The sequence below is a fragment of the Mauremys mutica genome, chromosome 2 (assembly GCF_020497125.1).
Source record: "Mauremys mutica isolate MM-2020 ecotype Southern chromosome 2, ASM2049712v1, whole genome shotgun sequence".
NCBI classification, from domain to species: domain Eukaryota; kingdom Metazoa; phylum Chordata; order Testudines; family Geoemydidae; genus Mauremys; species Mauremys mutica.
In genome coordinates, this window is record NC_059073.1 from 177,843,987 (window position 1) to 177,861,800 (window position 17,814).

General features: G+C 50.3%; 2 long non-coding RNA genes across 4 annotated transcripts; both read right to left on the reverse strand.

Annotated features, from left to right (window-relative positions):
• Positions 1 to 1,125: 1,125 nt before the first annotated feature.
• LOC123363559 lies at positions 1,126 to 11,461 on the reverse strand. Of its 3 annotated transcripts, XR_006576804.1 has the most exons (9): positions 11,348 to 11,461; positions 9,214 to 9,362; positions 8,969 to 9,060; positions 8,095 to 8,173; positions 3,568 to 3,630; positions 3,337 to 3,479; positions 2,643 to 3,181; positions 2,073 to 2,211; positions 1,126 to 1,516 (listed from the first exon to the last, which is right to left on the reverse strand). It is a non-coding gene; the product is annotated as an uncharacterized LOC123363559 (long non-coding RNA). The 3 variants fall into 3 exon arrangements; XR_006576802.1 differs by lacking the exon at positions 3,568 to 3,630; XR_006576803.1 differs by lacking the exon at positions 3,568 to 3,630 and having other exon boundaries at positions 2,069 to 2,211.
• Positions 11,462 to 12,569: 1,108 nt separating this feature from the next.
• On the reverse strand, positions 12,570 to 17,381 carry LOC123363560. The gene is made up of 6 exons (XR_006576805.1): positions 17,322 to 17,381; positions 15,495 to 15,629; positions 15,159 to 15,241; positions 14,790 to 14,946; positions 13,433 to 13,521; positions 12,570 to 12,666 (listed from the first exon to the last, which is right to left on the reverse strand). It is a non-coding gene; the product is annotated as an uncharacterized LOC123363560 (long non-coding RNA).
• Between the last annotated feature and the right edge of the window lie 433 nt (positions 17,382 to 17,814).

The following is a 17,814-nucleotide window of genomic DNA, read 5'->3' on the forward strand; positions in this document are numbered from 1 at the left end:
ACGACCCCAGGAGGGGAGACTGAAGCCTGAGCCCTCCCGAGCCCACCGCTCCAGGTGTGGGGGGAAAGCCAAAGCCCAAGTCCCACCACCCTGTGTGGGGAGGCCAAAATTGAAGCCCAAGGGCTTCAGCCCCAGACGTGGGGCCTGCAACCTGAGTGGTGCAGCTTCTTGACAACACAGTGCAAAGTGCTCTGTTTGTAGAGATGCATAACACCCTGCAGTGATTTCTCTGAGAAGATTCCCCAGAGCAGCTGGGGAGGCAGGACCTTATTCCTTACCTTTCATGATAGGGCTGTGTGAGAGCTTGTAGAGAGCCAGAGGCAGCTTTCTAGAAGGTTAATTCAGAAATTCCTTATGGAACCTAGGGGCTGCGGCCTACGGCAGGAAGGAGCCAGGTGGTTGTTGGAATGACTCTAGGAGGAATGCTATGGGATGGCTTTCTGATCATCTCTTCACTCTGCTTCTTCCCACACCCACCTTTGGGGTAAGTCCATCACCTCCTCCTTAGTGTGTATGGGTTGGAAACCAGATATGGCATAGAGAGGTTGCCCACTCAGCCCATGCACAGGAGGATCCATTGCAGCTCAAGTCCTCCTGAGGAATGCATGACACTGAACCTGAACTCTATGACTGCATTAGTCACCAACAGGTGAGTGTTGGAAGAGAGGACACATACATAAGCTCTGGGATCTGGAGAGAGGTCTCTGGAGCCTCAGGATGTGCAGGTTTGTGGCTCCTACCTAGTCCAAAGTAACCTGCCATGCTCCCCGACAAGAGCCATATTAACAGGAAACACTGCGAGTGACCCCCATGCCTCTATTTCCTTGGCCACATGTATTGTGTCTTTTTTCTGGTGGTTAGTCTAGAAAAAGAGACAAGAGCTCACTACTGCTACCACCTCAGGGATTTGTTGGGTTGAGATCATGTTGATAGAAGCATACAATAGCGACAGAATCTGGGATGTCAAGCCCTTAAAGTGACCTCTTACCTTTATAGACCTGCCCTGTCATCATACCAGGCTATTTTAAAGTTGAGTGTGATAGTAAAGAGACTCATTTTCAATCCTTCACCACACAAGACAAAGCCCGCAGTATTCATCATTAACTATTTATTTCTACGCTCCTGGCTCCCAAACTGCTTTTCCTCCTTACTGCCACCAGCCACCTTCGTGTTCTCCCTCTTCTCTCCCCAGCTCTGCTCACTTGCTTGCAACAGCGCAGCGGATGGTCCAGCTTTACTCTTTCACTTCCATTCTTCTTCACTTCTGTGGATGGCTACATTTGCCATTGAGCAGCCTGATGGAAATACCGGAGTCTTCTCTCTAGGCACGCAGGCCCAGCAGCTAAAGCCAAAGCCCCCTGAGAGCAGTGGGAGATTAGCCTGGTGTGTCAGGAGTGGAGCCTTGGCCCATGGAGACCCCAGGCACTGCAGCTGCTGCCACCTACATGGTGAATCCTCCAACCCATCGCCAAACAGCTCTTCCACATTCTGCAAACTGGCTTCACTGGCTGACTCTCTAGGAGAATAGAAACCCTTTGTTAGAGCCGGAGAGTCTCTTCCATGCAGCTTTCTTTCCATGGCTCCCAGAGGGTCACAGTGAAACACCTGCAAGTCTCTAGGAGTCTCTCAAGGAGTTTCCTGCTCAATTACTTGGCACCCACTAGCAATGGTCTCTGGCAGTGCCATTGCAAAGGGGAGCTTAGCAGATGGTCCCTTCTATGGCTTCCTGAGGGGGAGGGAGGTTGGTCTTGTCATTTAAGGCCTAGCTGTCACAGTCAGGGCTCCTGGGTTCTCTGGCTTTGGAAGTGGGTGGAGTCTAGTGATCGGAGCTGGACTGGTATCAGTACCATGCTTCCTTCCTGCCTCTGGCAGTGATGTTGTGTGTGACCTTGCAGCCAGTTGCTTTCCATCCCTGTGCGCCAGTTAACAGAGATAATACTGACCCCCTCAGAGGGGCTGGTAGGGGTCACTACCATAATGGAGTGAGTTGTGCTCTTGGCAGCGAAGGGCCCAGATTCAGTCCCCATGGATGCCCAAGGTATCTGTATGTGGCCATTGTTTGACTTACCTACCATTACAGATTGTTTATCCCGGTCCTAGTCATGTGTGGTGCATCTTCTCCTGGCCCTCTCTCCCACACAAAAACATGGCCCACCAAGAACAATCTATCAGCTCCCATCTGGTGTTCAGCTCCAAGATGGATGGTGAGCCCTAGTCGGACCATAGAAAGACAAGGTGGTGTTCTTTGTTGGAAACTGCTGGAGCTTCAGCCTTTGCTCCCACCTCCACCCACATGCTAAGGGCTTCAAAAGTGGTCCCTGATCCCAGGTAAACAAAGTAGCTGAGCTGAGGCCAGGGTGGGTGGAATTACTACTGGGACTGATCCTAAGAGAAGAGGAGATTTCTCCTCTGCTCTAGAGAGATTCCCATAGGAAAAGCAGCTCGGGTGGTGGGGCGGGGGGACAATACAAGCACTACCCCTCAGCCCTTGAATAGCAGGCAATCAGGACTTTGGGAGCCAAGGTACTGGTGTCTCTTGCTGGAGAGCAAAAAAGAGCATTGGAGAAATTGTACAAAATTCAATGTCACGGCTGGGTCAAGGGCAGCCAGACCTACTGGTCAGAGCCAGAGTCCACACTCACATGACAGCAGCAAAGAGTCCTGTGGCACCTTATAGACTAACAGACATTTTGGAGCATGAGCTTTCGTGGGTGAATACCCACTTCTTCGGATGCATGTCAGTTGAGAATCAGCTGGGTCAGGATACTGGAAGATCAGAAGCACAAGAGAAACTTGCAATCAAACCCACAAATCAGATGCCAGGGAATCAAGCCAGGGGAGCAGCAGCAGAAAGAGGCAGCACACGATCCAGAACAGGGAGCAGCCCTGGTGTTCAGTCAGCTTCCTTTTCCTGCTGCTGCCTTAAGCAGGGCCAGAGGGCCAATAAGCTTCTCTGGGACTCCTCCACTAGAACCTCAGGAGCGGAGCCTCAGACTGGGGCTGAACTTCATGGGTCCTAGGTAAGCAATTTTCAGCAGGCTTCCAGGTGGAGGGTTGGAGTGTAGCTGCTTCCATGAACTCTACAGCCCTGGGTTGAAGGCCTCTGGGTCATGACAGTGAGTGATCTCTCCCCATTCAAACCTCCTGCAGAAAACATTATCCAGGATCCTGGACACATCCTCTGAGAATAAAATGAGGATGTCATGATGAGAAATAGGTCTCTGTACCAGGGCTGGGATCCAAGGATAGCGAAAGCTCCCCCAACCAGAATATGTAGCAGGCGCCCCCTGTTTGTTGTAAGGGCCCCAAGTGGCACAAAGAGTCAACAGTTCTTACCTCCAGGAGATGCATGGGATCTTCCATCTGAGCCTCAATGAGACCCATGTTGCTTGGTCTGACAGGAGGAGATCACTTGTCCCCACTGCTCCCTGAGCTGGGCTGACTGCAGGATACATCTCTGTGAGAGGCTGGGACAGAGCCTGAAAGACAGATGTGATGATCAGGGTTCTGTCACCCCAGGGGGAGAACAGAGGGTCTGAACCGCAAAGAATAAGCAATTGACTCAACTGATTCAATGCAGAATTATTGTGCCAGACAGGTACATCATAAGTTCCTCTCATGGATTGGTAACTGGTTAAAAGATAGGAAACAGAGGGTAGGAATAAATGGTCAGTTTTCAGAATGGAGAGAGGTAAATGGTGGTGTCCCCCTGGGGTCTGAACTGAGACCAGTGTCATTCAACATATTCATAAATGATTTGGAAAAAGGGGTAAACAGTGAGGTGCCAAAATTTTCAGATGATAAAAAAAAACCAAACTACTCAAGGTAGTTAAATCCCAAGCAGATTGCAAAGAGCTACAAAAGGATCTCACCAAACTGGGTGACTGGGCAACAAAATGGCAATGTTCAGAATTCAGTGTTTATAAATGCAAAGAAATGCACATTGGAAAATACAATCCCAACTCTATATATAAAACTATGGGATCTAAATTAGCTGTTACCACTCAAGAAAGGGATCTGGAGGGGTTTGGAAGAGTTGCCAAATGAGGAGAGATTAAGACGACTGGGACTTTCCAGCTTAGAAAAGAGACGACTAAGGGGGGGACATGATAGAGGTCTTTAAAATCATGACTGGTGTGGAGAAAGTAAATAAGGAAGTGTTATTTACTCCTTCGCATCGTTCAAGAACTGGGGTCACCAAATGAAATTAATAGGCAGCAGGTTGAAAACTAAAAATAGGAAGTAGTTTTTCACACAACGCACAGTCAGCCTGTGGAACTCCTTGCCAGAGGATGTTGTGAAGACCAAGACTATAACAGGGTTCAACAAAGAAGTAGGTAAACTCACAGAGGATAGGTACATCAATGGCTATTAGCCAGGATGGGTAAGGATGCTGTCTCTAGCCTCTGTTTGCCAGAAGCTGGGAATGGATGACAGGGAATGGACCACTTGATCATTACCTGTTCTGTTCATTTCTTCTGGGGCATTTCTTCTGGCATTGGCCACTGCCAGAAGACAGGATATGGGGCTACATGGACCTTGGGTCTGACCCAGTATGGCCCTTCTTATGTTTGGAAAGCTGACAACACTCTGGTGATGAATATCCTTGCGTGATGTAGGTCTGAGTGGGGTATAATGAGTTCTGTACATGTACTGGAAATACGCCCCCTGAAATATGTTGAGGGGTCAGACTTAATAAACCAGTTTAGCTTAGAGATAGAGAAGAAGTTCCCGTTTGTTTCATGTGCATAGAGCCATAGCTAAATAGTCAAGGCAGGAGGGGAGAAGAGAGTGTACCAGGGCAAATGCAGGGGGAGGACCCGGTCAAGTTCCCAGCTCTCTCCCAGGTTTATGGGTGAGAGCTAGGACAGGCCTCTGCTGGATAAAGAACAACGCCCTGTGCTCCTTACAATCCTGTGTGTTCGTGGGAGAGAAGGGATGAATCCCTCCTTGAGAGTCTCAGCAGCTTCCTAGGAAGGAGCCAGTGCTCTTCTCTGAGGGCCTTCTCCTGGACCTCACCGGGTCTGATGCTCTCACTCCGCAAGCCTGCCTGGGGCCTTGGAGTTAGTGCTCAATAGGACCAGGCGGAGCCCTGTTCATAGATTCTAGGACTGGAAGGGACCTCGAGAGGTCATCGAGTCCAGTTCCCTGCCCTAATGGCAGGACCAAATACTCTCTAGACCATCCCTGATAGACATTTATCTAACCTACTCTTAAATATCTCCAGAGATGGAGATTCCACAACCTCTCTAGGCAATTTATTCCAGTGTTTAACCACCCTGACAGTTAGGAACTTTTTCCTAATGTCCAACCTAAACCTCCTTTGCTTCTTGTTCTATCCTTAGAGGCTAAGATGAACAAGTTTTCTCCCTCCTCCTGATGACACCCTTTTAGATACCTGAAAACTGCTATCATGTCCCCTCTCAGTCTTCTCTTTTCCAAACTAAACAAACCCAAGTCTTTCAGCCTTCTTCATAGGTCATTTTCTCAAGACCTTTAATCATTCTTGTGGCTCTTCTCTGGACCCTCTCCAATTTCACCACAGCTTTCTTGAAATGCTATGCCCAGAACTGGACACAATACTCCAGTTGAGGCCTAACCAGCGCAGAGTAGAGCGGAAGAATGACTTCTCATGTCTTGTTCATAACACATCTGTTAATGCATCCCAGAATCACGTTTGCTTTTTTTGCAACAGCATCACACTGTTGACTCATATTTAGCTTGTGGTCCACCATAACCTCTAGATCCCTTTCTGCCGTACTCGTTCTTAGACAGTCTCTTCCCATTTTGTATGTGTGAAACTGATTTTTCCTTCCTAAATGGAGCACTTTGCATTTGTCTTTGTTAAACTTCATCCTGTTTACCTCAGACCATTTCTCCAATTTGTCCAGCTCATTTTGAATTTTGACCCTATCCTCCAAAGCAGTTGCAATCCCTCCCAGTTTGGTATCATCTGCAAACTTAATAAGCATACTTTGTATGCCAGTGTCTAAGTCGTTGATGAAGATATTGAACACAGCCGGTCCCAAAACACCCCTGCGGAATCCCACTTGTTATACCTTTCCAGCAGGATTGGGAACCATTAATAACTACTCTCTAAGTACGGTTATCCAGCTAGTTATGCACCCACCTTATAGTAGCACCATCTAAATTTTATTTGCCTAGTTTATCGATAAGAATATAATGCGAGACAGTATCAAATGCCTTACTAAAGTCTAGGTATACCACATCCACCACTTCTCCCTTATCCACAAGACTCGTTATCCTATCAAAGAAAGCTATCAGATTGGTTTGACACGATTTGTTCTTTACAAATCCATGCTGGCTATTCCCTATGATCTTACCACCTTCCAAGTGTTTGCAGATGATTTCCTTAATTACTTGCTCCATTATCTTCCCTGGCACAGAAGTTAAACTAACTGGAAGGGGCGGTTCCAGGCACCAGCACGCCAAGCACGTGCCTGGGGCGGCAAGCCACAGGGGGCACTCTGCCGGTTGCCGCGAGGGTGGCAGGCAGGTTGCCTTCGGCGGCATGCCTGCGGAGGGTCCGCTGGTCCCGCGGCTTCAGCAGACGTCCCGCAGGCATGCCGCCGAATCCGCAGAACCGGGGACCTCCCACAGGCAAGCTGCCAAAAACAGCCTGCCTGCCGTGTTTGGGGCAGCAAAATACCTAGAGCCGCCCCTGCTAACTGGTTTGTAGTTTCCTGGGTTGTTTTTATTTCCCTTTTTATAGATTGGCACTATATTTGCCCTTTTCCGGTCTTCTGGAATCTCTCCCGTCTCCCATGATTTCCAAAGATAATAGCTAGAGGCTCAGATACCTCCTCTATGAGCTCCTTGAGTATTCTAGGATGCATTTAATCAGGCCCTGGTGACTTGCAGACATCTAACTTTTCTAAGTGATTTTTAACTTGTTCTTTTTTTATTTATCTTCTAAACCTACCCCCTTTTCCATTAGCATTCACTATGTTAGGCATTCCTTCAGACTTTTCTCAGTGAAAACCGAAACAAATAAGTCATTAAGCATCTCTGCCATTTCCAAGTTTCCTGTTACTGTTTCTCCCTCCTCAATGAGCAGTGGGCCTACCCTGTCCTTAGTCTTCCTCTTGCTTCTAATGTATTGATAAAAAAATTCTTGTTTCCCTTTATTCTCATAGCTAGTTTGAGCTCATTTTGTGCCATTGCCTTTTTAATCTTGCCCCTGCATTCCTGTGTTGTTTGCCTATATTCATCCTTTGTAGTCTGTCCTAGTTTCCATTTTTATATGACTTTTTATTTTCTAGATCATGCAAGATCTCGTTGTTAAGCCAAGGTGGTTTTTGACACATTTTCTATCTTTCCAGCCCAGCGGAATAGCTTGCTTTTGGGCCCTTAATAGTGTCCCTTTGAAAAACTGCCAACTCTCCTCAGTTGTTTTTCCCTTCAGTCTCGATTCCCATGGGACCTTACCTATCAGCTCTCTGAGCTTACCAAAATCCGCCTTCCTGAAATCCATTATCTCTATTTTGCTGTACTCCCTTCTACCCTTCCTTAGAATTGCAAACTCTATGATTTCATGATCACTTTCACCGAAGCTGCCTTCTACTTTCAAATTCTCAATGAGTTCCTCCCTATTTGTTAAAAATCAAGTCTAGAACAGCTTCCCGCCTAGTAGCTTTTTCAACCTTCTGAAATAAAAAGTTGTCTGCAATGCAGTCCAAGAACTTATTGGATAGTCTGTGCCCTGCGGTGTTATTTTCCCAACATATATCTGGATAGTTGAAGTCCCCCATCACCACCAAATCTGGGGCTTTGGATGATTTTGTTAGTTGTTTAAAAAAAGCCTCATCCACCTCTTCCACCTGGTTAGGTGGTCTGTAGTAGACTCCTAGCACGACATCACCCTTGTTTTTACCCCTTTTAGCCTAACCCTTGCTGTTGTCAAGCACCAGCGCCTTCCCTCTATCCCTGAAGGTGGAAGTGCCCCAACACTGCCCTGCACTGACGGCTCTCAAGTAGCAGGACACAGTGGAAACGTGGATCATCCTGTCTCTCATTTCCAGGCCTCCCCAGGGCTAAGGTAAAATTCCTGCTGCCCCTGACCATTATGCTCACCTCCAAGATGTGCTGGAGATTGCTGTCAGCAAGCTCTTCGGCATGGCATCCATGGCTCTGGGCAGGCCATCTTCAGAGCCTGTCAGTGGAGGGAGACCATGGGTCAGGGTTATGGAATCTGGGGCTGCACCTACCAGGATAACAGCTGGCTCTGCAGTACTTGCCCAGAGCCGTTCTCTGCAGTGGGCCTAGTACACAGCACTTAGGGAAGAGCCAAGCTGCTAGGGATGGGAGCTGGGCTTCCTGGCAGAGTCCAGGAACCAAAGCACAGCATCTGCAAGGAAGGGATTCCTCACAGAGGGCCCTGAACCCAATACCTAGGTCTGCTCCTTTCTCTTTGCTGCAGTTTTCCCTGGGCACTTCCTACCTCTCTTCTCAAGTTCCCTCTAGGCTTTCCTTGCTGCTCTGAACTACCTACCTCGTTCTCATTCCTGTTGATACCCCAGCTGGGCTGTATCACCACTGAAATCTGGCTCTTTATAGGAAGGTACATAGTGCCTCTCAATTAAAGCTCATTCTGTAATCACCATGGCTAAGCCCCAGGCTGTGCAGCCCAGGGGAAAGCACCCTGGTACAGGCCTGCTCTGCCCACTCCTACTGTTACTGGGCTGGGGTCCTTGCTCCCCATTTCAGACCTGGTTTCCAGAGGGGCTGAGTACACACAGGCCCCACTGCCTGGAAATGGAGAGTGCTTGTTATGGTAACTCTGACATTCAGGCCCTTCATCGTTCAGAGGCTGACAGGTGTGGTGAGGGGGCTGGAGAAACCCCACTGCTGAGTGGAAGGAGGTCAAAGCGTTGGGATTCTGGGAGCTGAAGGGTTCGTTTGCCCTGCTGTGGGAAGTGGACCTGGAGAATAGAGATGCCACAACTACCTGATGCTCTCTTCATGCCCGAGGGGCTGGAGCCTCCCAGCGGAAATGTTCATAGGAGTCCATGTTCGAGGACATCTCTGGGGAGCCCCTTCCTAGAAACAAAACCAGGGTGGAACAATGATGGAGACATCTCTGTCCCAGAGCTGGGAGCCAGGGACAGGGGAAACTCTCAGTCAGGCTATGCATCGGGGATCCCATTTCTCCCCCAAGAGACCTACATGCCCCAAGCAGTAAATGGCTCTTACCTCCAGGAGGGAGTGGGGTCTTCCATCTAGCCTCTCTGAGACCCACCATTGCTTGCTTTGATGGGACGAGGTGATGTGTCCCCACTGCTCCCTGAGGTGGCTCATCTGCAGGCTGCGCCAGTCTGGGAGGCTGTGCCAGATCCCAGGGCCTGGAAGACAGCCGGAAAGGCGGCTCCTATTCATTTCACACCAAGAGACTCTATAGAAGAGTCAAGGGAAGTATAAAGGGCAGGACGTGAAGCTAACCCTGAGCCTCTGTCCCACCACCACCTCCTCAAAAGTGGAGCTTTCCGAGCTTCAGTGGGGATAGGGGCTGTGGCTAATGGCCTTTCTGCACCATATGGGGCAGGGAGAGCACTGCCTGGGAGCAGAGGGGATGGGATGCGGTAGACTAAAAAAGGGGGGAAGGGAATGGGTGTGAGGTAAAACACTCCTGCCCCAAATGAAGGACTTTAGGGGGTAGAGGGTGTCCCTGCCAGCAGGTATGGGATCTTGGGGGACAATTACTGCACTGGTGGGGTGCAAAATAAACTTTATTAAGAAAATGCAAAAACAGGTAAAATTCAATAGTGAGGAGTATGGGGTTTGTTAAGGTAGACAATTGGGGAGGGGTTTCTTTTGGTGAACAGTAAGGGGGTTTCAATAGTGGGGTACAATACAGTAGGATACAATACAGTGGGTAACCAATTAACACAGAAATATAAATGTAACAGGTAGCTAACAATTTTCTATGTACAGGGTGTGTCACAGCAGCATATAACCAACTAACCGTTATGGATAAAATATGTTAAATAGGAAACAATTCTAGGTAAAAATGTGTCACAGTGGTGTAAATGTACAATGTGAGGTGTATCAGAGAGAAAAAAGGGTAACCAATGGGGTTTTATGCTAGATTGGGATGGGGGAAAGAGGGGCATGTGGTGGAGCAGCAAAGAGACTAACAAGTCAGAGAGACACAGAGAAAGCCTGGGGGGGGGCTGACAGTGAGAACACAGACTTCATCACAATTATACAGAATACAGCAAAATCTTATCTATGATCTAACTTAACCAAGACTACACAAATTAGCAAATAACAAAACACAATGCAACAATTCTCCAAGCCTAACTTACAGAGTACAATGCTAAACCTAACTTAACCACAGCTATGCAAAATGAAATTACAATTTATCTAGACTAAAGGCTAAACCTAACCTAATGGGTGCACCTTATACTAGGGGTAGTTCTCCAAGGGTGTGGCTGCAGCAGTGGGGCAGCTGCAAGCAGGCTTATTTCTAGCAGTAAAGGTGCTGCAGAGTTAAAAGCAGATTACAGATACAGACCAAGGAGTTAGCTTGGGTCTGCCTGCTGGGGAAAGAAAGCCAGCAGCTAAGACAGGGGGAGTCTGCAAGAGAGAGTTCTTACCAATCCCCAGGACAGCAGCAAAGGCAGAAGCAGGCACAGCAGTTTCAGCATCAGAGGACTCAATTTGCTCACAATAATCAGGAGATCTCCAGGCAAAATTTGTTGTTCATGGGAGGGGAGTTTAAAAATGGGGGTATGCTCAAAAATAAAACGAGAGCGGAGAAAAGACCCCCCAGAACCCCTGGCTGATCAGACCAGGCAGCAATGCAGGAATCTTTCTAAGGTCTGATCAGAAAATGTCTGGTTATAAAGGCAAACTTAGGCAGTTTCCCACCAGTAACTTTGATTGGTTCCCCTTCTTACAGGGAGGAGAGAAAGCAGGGAAAAAACTGCAGGTAGGCATAGAACATGTCTGGGCAAGTTTTAAGCCACAGGCATGACCTACACAGGCATGACCTCATATGCACCCTACACCGAGCCCAGGTCTAAACAAAGGAGCCAAAAGCCCGCCCCCCCCTCTTCCGAGCAGAGCAATGGCTCCAGTTAGTCTGCACAAGTCATTTCCATGAACAGCAGGGCCAGGCTGTGACTTTTGTCAGCCCAAGGCCGGGAGGGGCAGACACACAGAACAAGCAGAAAGGAGAGAGGGAAAAAAAGTGCAGCAGGGGGACAGCTGTAACAGACAGAGGGAAGGACCCTGCTCCACAGAGAGGAGAGAGAGTTTTAGTCAGTGCCAGGGGCTTCATTTCCCCTTCCACTAGCTCCCCATTTACAGTGAGCCAGAGCAGTACCTGCAGCAGGGAGCGGGTGGAAGTTTCTGGTGGCCTCAGAGGCACAGCCCCTGCAGTGCCTCGGGCACCTGGGGCAAGTGCCAGATGATGCGGACCTGGTGCATTACTTTGGTCCTCCTGCTACAAGGGAACAAGAACCTGTCAGAGACTCAAATGCTCCGAGGAATCAGGGGTAATTAAGGGCACCAGGAACCAGCAGCATTAAGGGCACCAGGAACCAGCAGCATTTCCACCCAGCACCTGCCCACTTCTGAGGGATGGATTCACCTCCTGACCCCGAGAATGGAGTCTTCTTTTCCTTTCTAGTGACCTCCAGTGCCAACCCCCCTCTTAGGGTGAGCTCCTGCCACCTTCCCCTCAGTGCCCTTGACAGCTGTTCCACCTCCAAAGCATAGCTCAAGTTCTCAGAACCCTCTCCTCCACCCCCACCCAGGTTGGGCAGGAAAGGGGCTCTAGCAGGGGGAACAGGAGGGATTCTGGCAGCAGTGAAGTGGGTTGCAAGGAGGTTGAGCTCTTGCCCCAAGTCATCCCACACACTAATGCTGAAGCCACAGGATGGCAACCCTGGTGAATGGGGCAGATCAGCAGCCCCTGCTGACTGAATCCTCCCTCCCCTTCTCTCTAGGTGGTGGCTTGGTTGATATGGACACTAGGCCACTGGGAACTGGGTGAGGCCATGTGGGACAGGAGAGGTTCGCAGAGGGCTCACTTAGGGGACTCGTCTGCTCTTTCCAAGAGCGAAAGCACCGTGCCCTAAGAACATAAGTCTGTGAGGAGGTAATGCTTCTCATTAATTAGCCTTGCTAAAGAGCTGCATTGGAGCTGGTCTGGGGACAAGCTGGTTTCCTCCTGCTCCTGGAGGTGAATTCATCTCCCTTCCCAGTAGCACCTGCTCTCACTATCATTCCCCACGAGACAGGAGGCCTTTAGAGCATCTATTCTAACCCCCTGCATATCACAGGCTTCCTGTATAGCACAATAGTTACTTTTGGGGCAAGACCCTATGCAGATCCTGCAAAGCAAGGGAGAGCCATGGGTCAGAGTGAGGGAAAGTGAGGCTACATCTGCCAGAGGATGGGAAGAGGGGTCTCTGGGAAGCACTGGTGGGACCCCCAAACACATATCCTGGCCTCTCTCATTCATATCCCACTGCAGGCAATTAGCCAGGATTCATGGCAGGATGACAGCTGGCTCTTCAATCCATGACTTTAGCATGATCTACCTGGACTTGGGTGGTGTCCTTCTGAGTGCCCAGGGTAAAGACAGCAGCTCGAAGGAGGTGGGTCTCTAGCTCTGGCTCAAGGGCAGGTGTCAGGGAGCTGGCAAGAGAGAGGAGCTGGCATAGGACTGTGCAGCGCAGGGGTGGGACTGGCACCAACACAGTCGCGAAACTGCAGGGAACTAGGCAGAGGCTGGCGAGAATGGAAACTGAGGCACCGAGCCAGGGAATGACAAGGCCAAGGTTTCTCAGACAGACAGTGGCAGGACAGGAATAGCACCTGTTCCCTGGACCCTGCTGCCCCTCTTCTATCTGATCCTGGAAGTGAGCCTCTCCCCAAAGCCATTGCAATGTTACTGGAGCGAAAAGAACAACCCAGCCAGGAGAGAGGGAACCTTCCCACCACCTCTGACACAGGAGCCACCCTTGGGAGGTGACCTGGGAGCGGGAGGGGCAGTGACTCCCAGCCCTGGGCCTGAGCAGCACCAGGTTTAAGGGAACCGGGCAGGAGGGTCGCGGTACCTGAGGTTGCTCACAGTAATCAGGGAATTAGCGAGGACGCTGCCGGGTGGAGAGTTATCAGGCAGCTCCTCTATGAGCTCCTGTGAGACCCAAAAGAGACAAAGGGGCGTGTGAGATTCGGGCATCACTGACACTTCCCAGTGAGGAGATTACCCAGCCAGCACCCCACACAGCCAGCAGGATCCCTGCACCTGCCTCCCGCTCCTCCAATTCTTCCCTACTAGTGACCAAGCTCAGAATCTATCTCGTTTCTTCTCCCCAATCTTCAGCCCCAGCAATCCCTGCCCCCAGCTGCCCCTCCAGCACCTTAAAATTCTGCCACCTTAAACTAGTGTTTTCCATACCTAGAATTCAGCTGGCACCAGATGCATCAGACTGAGCAGCTTCCAAACCTCTCGGAGGCTCTTACCTTCTAAACAGGGGCGTCCGTTTTCTAGTAAAGTCAGTAAAAGGAAAGGAGAAAACTCAAAAGAGGTTCCTCCTCGCGCTCACGTACGTGAACCCTAATTCTCTCTAAGTCCTCAAAGAGAGACCTCGAGAAGGAGACTTGTTGAAGCAGAGCCACAGGGGTCTCCGAGGTGTCCCTAGCCCTGTGCCCCTGTCCTGCCTGGTGGATGTCAACATCTCTGTGAGGTCACCATCTCCCCACCACCTTTGACCAATAGGTGGAGGTCCTGCAAAAGGCCTTTGTGATGTCACGGCCACACCCACCCCTCCCCTGAAGTGCTAATGTCCTGCCGCTGGCCAGACACTTTCAAGGTTTGAGCTACTCCCTGTGGATCACCCCACTCAATCAGTGTTCACTCCAGGAAGCAAGCCGGCTAGGCAGTAAAACACCAGAGGCTGCTCCCAATGCTACACTCAGTTTTTCCAATGTTCGTAGACTTTATGGCCAGAAGAGACCTTTAGACCATCTATTCTAACTCCCCGCACATCACAGGCTTCCTGTATAGCACAATAGCTACTTTTGGGGCAAACACATTCCAGAAAGGCATCTAGTCTTCAATAAATGACATCAAGAGATGGAGAATCCACCACTTTCCCTTTTAGTGAGTGCCAGGGGGCTCTATTTCCCCTTCCACTAGCTCCCCATTTACAGTGAGCCAGAGCAGTACCTGCAGCAGGGAGAGGAGGAGGTGGGCCAGGGAGGGGGCTCTAGCGGGGGGGCAGGAGGGATTCTGGTAGCAGTGAAGTGGGTTGCAAGGAGGTTGAGATCTTGCCCCAAGTCATCCCACACACTAATGCTGAAGCCACAGGATGGCAGCCCTGGGGAATGGGGCAGATCAGCAGCCCCTGCTGACTGAATCCTCCCCTTCTCTCTAGGTGGTGGCTTGGTTGACATGGACACTAGGCCACTGGGAACTGGGTGAGGCCCTGTGGGACAGGAGAGGCTCGCAGAGGGCACTTAGGGGATTGGTCTGCTCTTTCCAAGAGCGAAAGCACCGTGCCCTAAGAACATAAGTCTGTGAGGAGGTAATGCTTCTCATTAATTAGCCTTGCTAAAAAGCTGCATTGGAGCTGGTCTGGGGACAAGCTGGTTTCCTCCTGCTCATGGAGGTGAATTCATCTCCCTTCCCAGTAGCATCTGCTCTCGCTCTCATTCCTCACCAGACTCCTTCCTGCCAGGCCAGCGAATGGCGATAGGATGGCAATGAGGCCTGGGTCCCTCCCCAATCTCCCGAGTCTAATGCAGCTGCTTACCTTGTCCGCCATCAGCTGCTGGGCTTCCCCCAGGAGGCTGTAGGTGAGGAGCAGCCCAGCCTGGCTGACACGCAGCAGGGGGTCGTGGATGGCCAGCACTGCCCTCCGTCCGGAGGAAAAATCTTCTCTGCCTCTCCAAGAAGAACTTGCCAAAGACCTAAAACAAACAGGATGTGAGGCATTAGCAGATTGCCCAAGACCGACGAAGCGGGTATTCACCCACGAAAGCTCATGCTGCAAAATGTCTGTTAGTCTATAAGGTGCCACAGGATTCTTTGCTGCTTTTACATCTCCATCTAATGGCGACTGCAGGGGACCCAGCCACCCCCACTCCCTGAGCTGTCTCATGCCCTGGCAGAATGTCCTTACCTCCCCTACCCTGGCTGTGTTCCTGTAGCCCAGGAGCCTGCTGTCCCAGCACCACAGCTCTTCGGCCTCCTGGATGGTCAGCCCTGGGAAACAGACTGCCAAATGCATTTGGCATTCTGGTTGCAGTGCCTGTGTCCTTCCAATCCCATTGGTTGCTGCACAGTGAGCAGAGTCCTCGCTGCGTGCCTGGCCCAACAGAATTGCAGGGGAGGGGTGTAGAACAGAGAAAGAGACAGAGAGACACTCATCCTCCAGCCTTGGTCAGTCTGAGAGAAATTGGCTGGGGTCCCAGTCACACTCTTCTATTGGGTGCCATTTCCCAGCTGGGTTCCTTACCCTCCGGTGCAGCAGCAGCTGGCAGAGCCAGTAAACCCCCTCCCTGGCCTTCCGGCTGAGGTCCTTGCCTGGGTCACTGATGAACAGAGCCAGCTGTGCCACATGGTGACCAAGCCTGGGGAATTCTGCTGAGTTCTAAAGGAAGGGAGAGGGAGATGGGACTCCATCAGCGTTTTCCTGTCAGCTCCTAGTTCCTCCTGGGCCAGGACTCTCTTTTTCCCCTCAGCCGCTCTGCAGGAGACGCTAGAGGATAGAAGCTAGAGCTAGATCCTTAATTTCCTCTGCCCCCAAGGGAGCCTGGAGAACAGGGATGTGGGCAGGGCCCTCCAGGAAGACTTGCTTCCCCAGCTGCTCCAGGATGACAGGAAGGCATGAACCTGGAGCATGGTCCCCTTAAAAGCCCAGTCACCACTTAACCAGGACAAGAAGAACTTGACTCAAGCCAAGCTCATTCCCTGCTCTGCCTCTGCCTCCCCAAGAGGAACACTCCTAACCCACAGCCCCTGCAGCAGCAGATCCTACAGCCAGTTGGAGCCAGCCCGCCTACACCTGGTGTCAGGAAGCTGGGGTCACAGGTCACTTAGGTCAAACTCAGGAAGGGTGATGGTGAATCTGAGCAGGGCCGTGCTGCTCCTAATGGCCCTGGCTCTCTCCTGCGACACCCGGGACACGATCCAGTAGTTAATGTGCCGTGGGGAAAGGAGGCAGCTCAGGATCAATGGGCAGGTGCACTTGTTGTGCAAATGACACACACCCTTCCCCAACCTTCAGGGGGCTGAGACAGTGTGCGCAGGGTGGAATATCTGATTCATTGATTGCAGAGCTTTAGAAGGGGATTGTTGCCCTGAGGACGATGCTTCCATTCTGCAGGTCACAACTTGTCATTGTCTCTCTAGAGTGGAACAGTGTTCGGTGTTGGGGCTGGTCCCATTCTCCCTGAACTCCTGATTCCTGAACAGCTCACCAGGAAGGAGACAGACCCCTCCCGCCTCCCTGGCTCTCAAGTCCTTGGTTGGGTGAAGGGACTGAGTGTGAGCACAATCCCCCCAGGAATCTCAGGGCCCATCAGAGAGAAGGGCTGATTCTCTAGGAAGGAGCCTGTGGCTCTTCTCTGAGGACCATTTTCTGCATCTCACAGGAGGGTTCAGACTCTCACTCCCCAAGCCAGCCAGGGGCCCTGAGGTTAGTGCGCAACAGAACCAGGCAGAGCTCTGGCTTGAAGTCCCAGCTTCTTTCTCCGTCCTTCAAGGAGGAAGGGCCTGACACTGCATTGCATTCACTGCCCTGACCAAGGACGGGCCACTGGGGACCCAGCTAGGAGGACAGGCTGGAAAATGGATCTAAGAGTGTGACGTTATTGATATAAACTGGGACCATATAGAACATGGTTTGCAACCAAGGTCCCGTAGTGGCACCAAATCTTATGTAAAGGGGGTCATATAAGGTGTCTAAGACCAGGTTATGGGTTGCTGGTTATGATTATGCTGTCTGTATCATTTTGTAGTTGAAGTTATGAGTATTGGCTGTATACTGTCTGTATTTCAAATTTGTGCTATATTTCTGGGAAAAATCCCAGACAAGTTGGTGTTAGCTCTGCCTAGCCTGCTTGATGGCCCATTAAGGACCATCAGCTACACAACTGACCCATTGAGAGGCGGCAGATACGTCTTGTAACTCAGCAGGATGTGCATGAACTTGCCCATGTGACTGCAGACTCCATTTTGCTGTAATTTTCCCACAGTAAGAACAAAGAAATGTTCTTACACCTGGAAGAGCCTATATAAGGCTGATGCCTCATCTCCACTTGTCTTCAATCCTGCTTCTTACCTCTGGAGGGACTTTGCTACAAGCTGAAGCTCTACACAAGGGACTGATGACCCATCCCAGCTGGGGATGTACTCCAGAGACTTGATTTGAACCTGCAGTTTATTCCATCACTGCTACAAGCCTGAAATAAGAACTTTGCTATTACTGTATGTAATTGATTCCATTTAACCAATTCTAGCTCTCATCTCTACCTTTTTCCCTTTATGAATAAACCTTTAGATTTTAGATTCTAAAGGATTGGCAACAGCGTGATTTGTGGGTAAGATCTAATGTGTATATTGACCTGGGTCTGGGGCTTGATTCTTTAGGATCGAGAGAACCTTTTTCTTTTATTGGGGTGTTGGTTTTCATAACCATTCATCCCCAGAACGAGTGGCACTGGTGGTGATACTGGGAGACCGGAGTGTCTAAGGAAATTGCTTGTGTGACTTGTGGTTAGCCAGTGCGGTGAAACTGAGGTCATTTTTGTCTGGCTGGTTTGGTTTGCCTTAGA